The following is a 6,729-nucleotide window of genomic DNA, read 5'->3' on the forward strand; positions in this document are numbered from 1 at the left end:
CTGATTGGCCTGGGAAAGCAGTCGAGGACAGCCCAAAGCTTTGGGACCCTGCACCCGCGTGGGAGACCTGGAAGAATTTGCTGGATCCTGGCTTCAGATGGAAGAGAGAGTGAATTATCAGACGGAAGATTTTTCTTTCTCTCCTCCTCTCTGTATATCTGACTTCACAATAAAAATAAATAAAATATTTTTTTTAAGATTTATTTATTTATTGGAAAGTCAGATATACAGAGAGGAGGAGAGACAGAGAGCAAGATCTTCCGCCCCATGATTCACTCAAGTGAGCGCTGGTGCTGTGCCGATCCGAAGCCGGGAACCAGGAACCTCTTCTGGACTAGAACCGGTGCCCATATGGGATCCCAGCGCGTTCAAGGCGAGGACTTTAGCAGCTAGGCCATACTGCTGGGCCCTAAAATAAATAAAATCTTAAAAAAAAAAAAAAAAAAAGTCGGGCCCGGCGCGGTGGCGCAAGTGGTTAAAAGGTCCTCACCTTGCACGCCCGGGATCCCATATGGGCACAGGTTCTAATCCCAGCAGCCCCGCTTCCCTTCCAGCTCCCTGCCTGTGGCCCGGGAAAGCAGTCGAGGACGGCCCAAAGCCTTGGGACCCTGCACCCGTGTGGGAGACCCAGAAGAGGCTCCTGGCTGGGGATTGGCATAGTATCGGCCTGTTGCGCTCACTTGGGGAGTGAATCATTGGACGGAAGCTCTTCCTCTCTGTCTCTCCTCTCTGTATATCCGCCTTTCCAATGAAAAAATAATAAAAATAAATCTTTAAAAAAAAAAGTCTATGGTTTATAAACAAATGAAAAAATATGAAAATATTTTGCTAACTTTTAAAACAAATAAGTGGCTTGTTGCATTTATTATCTGACTTAAAAATACAGCAATGAATATTTTATTTACGTATATAGAAACAACAACAGTAACATTTGCTATAGGGGATAATGAAGGAAATGTGTTACTTAATAGTTATAGTATTCTCGCTAATTGTACTTCTAGCACCTTCCAAATCTGAAAAAAAAAAGACATGACAATATCATGAAGAATAAATCTATCACAATCTTCCATAATACACAATATTAGAATAGTATTAATTTTCCTCTTTCCCAACCAACTTGTCCTAAGACATGAGAAAGTCTGCTTCCTGTTCCTCTCCTCCTCTCCCTGCCCCCCCCTTTTTTTTAAAGATTTATTTTTATTGGAAAGGCGGAGATACAGAGAGGAGAGACAGAGAGGAAGAGCTTCCGTCCAATGATTCACTCCCCAAGTGAGCCCAACGGCTAATGCTATGCCAATCCGAAGCCAGGAGCCTCTTCCAGGTCTCCCACGCGGGTGCAGGGTCCCAAAGCTTTGGACCGTCCTCAACTGCTTTCCCAGGCCACAGGCAGGTAGCTCGATGGGAAGCGGGGCTGCTGGGATTAGAACCTGTGCCTATATGGGATCCCAGGTGTCCAAGGCGAGGACCTTAACCACTGCGCCACCGTGCCAGGCCCTGCCCCTTCTTTCAATTCCATTTTTTCTCCTTTATTTTCTTCTTTGTCTTTTTTTTCTTCTCTCTTCTCTTTCTTTCCCTAAATAACTCTTGGCCTGTGCTCTTTCTTGGACACTAAGAGAACACTAAATAATTTCATCAACATAATGAATAACTGAGTCATGACATAAAGAAAAAAGCTAACAGCACTTCATAACATTTTGGGAGATAAAAGAGCAAGAATCTAAAGGGTAGACATCCATTGTAGCAATTTGAAATTATAGAAATCAAATTGTTAAAGTATACTTGATTTTAAAATTGTAATACTTTTCAAATGATGCTAAAATATTTTCAATAGCACTTAGTAGCTTTTCTTTTCTTTTTTTTTTTTTTTTTCAGAATCTATTTGAAGCAGAGAGATAAAGACAGAGAAAAACGGAACGATTTTTTATCTAGTGGTTTGGTTCACCTAGGGAACCTGCTGAAGCCAGGATCTGTGAACTCAATCCAGGTTCCCTATAGGAATGATAGGAAGCTAGCTACTTATGTTATCTTTTCTCTACAAGGTTGCACATTATCAGAAGATAAATTGGAATTTCAATCAGGACATGAACTCAGGTACTAGCATTGATAAAGGTTGTCTATTCAGGGTTGCTGCAGTGGCACTATAACTTAATACTTGGTGGTACAGCATTCCATTTGGGCATGGGTTCTAGCCCTAGCTGTTCTAGTTCTGATGCAGTTCCCAGCTAGGAAAGCAGTGGCGAATAAAACAAGGCTCCGGGACACTACAACCACGTGGGAGACTTAGAGGAAGCTCAGAGCTCCCAGTTTCAGATAGCCTCATCTCTGGATGCTGTGGCAATTTGAAGAGGAAATCAACTAACGGAAGATCTTTTTTCTCTACTTTCTCTCTTCTACTCTCTCTCACGCTCTGTATCCTTCAAGTAAAAGAAATGTTTAAAACTAATGATGTATCAATGTAAGTAGAATCTAAATAGCTTCCAAATTTGGCGGTTGGGTGGTACGGCGGCCTTACCTGTTCCCATTTTCCAGTGGCGACCTGCGGGGGAACAGCGGTGGATAGCTCGTCCAGCGAGGTGTGGGGAAGCCGCTGCCAGGTGTGTAAAAGAGGAACATGGCTCAAGAAACAAATCACAGCCAAATGCCTATGCTTTGTTCCTCTGGCTGCGGATTTTATGGAAACTCTCCTACAAATGGCATGTGTTCAGTGTGCTACAAAGAGCATCTTCAGAGACAAAACAGTAGAAATGATAGAATCAGCCCATCTGCAGCTCCTGCCAGTTGCCTGTTGGAGTCACTTCCATCCAGCCCAGTGCGCAGATGGCAGCAGCCCTGAGGTGCAGTTGTGGCAGACTGTCCGTCCATCTCTGCAGCCAAGCCCTACATAAAATCAGTCACTTTTGACAGAATCTGTAGCATCTTCCCAAGTGGACAGTACATCTGTGGACAAAGCAGCACCTGAAACAGAAGATCTGCAAGCTTTGATATCAGATGCAGCATAGCAACCATCTGAAGAGTAAAGCAAGTCTCTTGAAAAACCAAAACAAAAACAGAATCACGGGCCCGGCATGATGGCGCAGTGGTTAAGGTCCTTGCCTTGCATGCCCAGGATACCATATGGATGCCGGTTTTAATCCCGGCAGCCCTGCTTCCCATCCAGCTCCCTGCCTGTGGCCCGGGAAAGCAGTCGAGGACGGCCCAAAGCTTTGGGACCCTGCACCCGCGTGGGAGACCCGGAAGAGGCTCCTGGCTTTGGATAGGCATAGCATCTGCCGTTGTGCTCACTTGGGGAGTGAAACATTGGACGGAAGATCTTCCTCTCTGTCTCTTATCTCTGTATATCTGACTTTGTAATAAAAATAAAATAAGTCTTAAAAAAAAAAAAAAGAATCACTGTTTCATGTGCAGAAAGTGGGACTTACTAGGTTTGAATGCCGGTGTGGTAATGTTTACTGTGGTGTACAATGCTGCTGTCCTGTGGCGACACGAAAATCTCGAGGGCCTGGAAAAACAGGAACTGCCACCACAACCGGCACACACACCAAACAATTAACACATGAACGAGCGAACAAAAAGGGAGAGAGGAACAAAAAAGTTTATTTCTGAAAGCGGACTGCTTATATACAGGTCTCCACCAATCTCTTCTCCCTGTGGGTCCACTGGGCGCTACCTGATAGGCTGGTAGCAATGGCATCATTGCAGCGGGGGTATTAGCCTATCCCTGTAATTTCCTGTTTACCTACTGGCGGGACAAATCCCGCCTCCTGGCCCTCAGCCAGCCGCCATCTTGTGGCTCCTCTTATGCATGGGGTCTGCTCCTGGCGCAGGGCTCCCCACGTCTCCCCGCTTTTTATTTAAGCAAGGCCGTGCCTGTCTTAGGTCACCTGCAGCAGGACCATCTCCTTACCCGTCATTGGGTGGCAGAGCTTCCAATCTGCTCCACAGGTAAGCAAATCCCCTGCCTAACTCGCATTGCTAACAAGAAACACAAACGGAGGCCTCAGGCACACAGGGGTGGGCCTAAAAAGAAAAGCAATGCAATTATCCAAACGAAATAATTTGTTCCTTGAAATAAACCAAACAGGACATTCTGAGGGCTTCTGAACTGGAAATAAATCATGGCAGCTGGGTAAAACCAGCAGTTGAGCTAATCTGTGGGGGGGGGGGGGGAAGAGGCCGTTTGTTATTGGTGCTCAAGTCGTCTCCCAGGTGTTCCCACTGAGGCACATTAAGGAGGCCCTCTTCTAAGGAGCAGGGACTCACCTGTTCTACATTCCTTAAAAATGCACAGGCAGTAGCCGATTTAAGGGAAGTGCCATAACAATCCCTTTAACGGCTCCTCCATGCCGGCACGTGAAACCTCAGACACCATCTGAGCAAATAAGAAGCAGCACAATCCTGCAACTTCTCAGAAAGAAAAAAAAAAAAACACCTTTTAGGGCTAAAATCCGCCTCTCTGGGCTAAAAACACTTAACCGTCTCAAAGGCGAAAATAAAATAACTTGTACTCTATACACTTAGACCGGCGCAGGCTGAAAATTCCCCTCTCTGCCACTTTTCCCTGTTCTTGGCCTGAAAATTCCCCATGCAGGCCACCAGTTGCCACCATCCTGCAGTGACACGAAAATGACGAGGAATCTTGAGGGCCTGGAAAAACAGGAATCACCACTGCAACCAGCACACACACACACACACACACACACACACAACAAAACACACAAACGAATAAGCGAACAAAAAGAGAGAGACAAACAAAAAGAAAGAGATGAACAAAAAGGGAGAGACAAACAAAAAGCAGGCGAACGAAAAGGTTTATTGCTGAAAGCGGACTGCTTATATACAGGTCTCCACCAATCTCTTCTCCCTGTGGGTCCACTGGGAGCTACCTGATAGGCTGGTAGCAATGACATACTCTCAGTGGGGACATTAGCCTATCCCTGTAATTTCCTGTTTACCTACTGGTGGGACAAATCCCGCCTCCAGGCCCTCGGCCAGCCGCCATCTTGTGGCCCCTCTTATGCACGGGGTCAGCTCCTGGTGCAGGGCTCCCCACAGTACACCCCTACTCAGATATGCACAATTGCTCTTACAATTACAAAGCTAATGCTGCTGAGAAAATCAGAAAACAAAATCCAGTCGTCGTTGGTGAAAAAATCCAGATTTGAACTCTTGCAGGAATATAAAATCCTTTGACCATCTGCATACTAAAAATTGACTTGAGATTTGGTTTTTCTTTTTCTAGTCATTGGGAAAGTAGAGCAATGTATCTTGCATAGAGCTTTTAATCATGCATATCATCAGAAGAATAGGTTTTTGTTTTTGTTTTCAAAATGACTCTGAACTTTTTTTCCATTGCAGTTTCTTTGGCTGAAAAGACTTAAAACTTTACAAGTATTATCCTTTTAAGATCATTTAATTTTAGTTGAGTGCAGAGGGCTTTTATAAGAAATGTGGAGAAATTTTGGAGGGCTGATTTTTTTTTTCCAGTATTAAACATGCATGCGTTCCTCTTGCAGTCATTTCTTGTTGTGTATCTATATATAGTTTTTCTCTTGCAGCATGATTCTTTTTATGGTGTGCTTTAGTTCACACCTACTGACCAGTAACTGAATGTATCTTAATCATTATTGCTGATTCTGTTGTCTCATTAACAAAGGTTACACATGTGCTAGCTGGTAGTATCTTTGCACCCACTATTTATGTCTGAATCATTGGTCACAAGAGATGAGTATGTATGATGAGATTGTTGGTTTATGCATTTAAAAAAAGTTTTGGTTTTCTTTTTTTTGAGCAAAGGAAGGAAAAGCTGTGTGCATTTCATTGCTAGCGGTAGGATTCTTTCCTCTTAACACTCGTTGGTTTGTGTGTATATGATATGAACAATGATCTGAAGTAATTGTGCTGTATTTATGTTTATCTACCAGTCTTTGATTAAATAAAAAGGAAAAATAAATAAATAGCTTCCAAATTTACAACCAGAGTTACTTAAAAAAAAATCAGAGGGAGGTACAGAGGAGGAGGAATGGAGAAGTTGGGATCACATTATACTTTTACAAATGTATGCGTGAGGGCCTAGTGTGGTAGCTTAGAGGCTTAAGTACGTGGTTAGCATGCTGCAGGATCCCATATGGATGCCAGTTCAAATCTGAGTGTCCCTGCTTCCTATCTAGCACCCTGGATGGGGCCTGAGAAAGCAGTTGAGGACGGCCCAAAGCTTTGGGACCCTACACCTGCACGGAAGACATCTAAGAGGCTCTGGGTGCCTGGCTTTGATCACCTCAACACTATCCATTGAGGTCACTGGAGGAGTGAATCAACAGACGGAAGATCTTTTTCTCTGCTCCTCTCCATATATCAGACTTTCAAAAAAAAAATCAAAAAATTTAACATGAATGGTGTTGAATCTGTTGAATTTTTTTTTTTTGAAAAAAAGAGGAAACATTCCACCCCATATATTTACCTGAAATAAAGCAATATATCGTTTCCTTTCCTTTGATTGCTTCATCAACTTGAGAAGTTAAATCAATCATTCCCCCACAAAATCAATTGAAAGTCTATCATTGTAACACTTTGAGAATAAATGAACATGGAAGGAAGATGTAAGTTGGAACAGTAGGCTGGAAAGGGTGGGGGCTAGAAAGCATCATTATGAAAAAGCATGGCATTTGTTCACCTTATATGAATAAAATACCTTTGTTTAAAATAAAAGTAGCAAATCTGTAAAAGCCAAAG

General features: G+C 43.4%; 1 pseudogene; it reads left to right on the top strand.

Moving 5' to 3' along the window:
• Positions 1-2,536: 2,536 nt before the first annotated feature.
• LOC121156873 lies at positions 2,537-5,478 on the top strand (annotated as a pseudogene).
• The last annotated feature ends 1,251 nt before the right edge of the window (positions 5,479-6,729 follow it).

The sequence above is a fragment of the Ochotona curzoniae genome, unplaced genomic scaffold (assembly GCF_017591425.1).
Source record: "Ochotona curzoniae isolate NIBS_2020 unplaced genomic scaffold, NIBS_Ocur_1.0 contig_3498, whole genome shotgun sequence".
Classification (NCBI taxonomy): Eukaryota; Metazoa; Chordata; class Mammalia; order Lagomorpha; family Ochotonidae; genus Ochotona; species Ochotona curzoniae.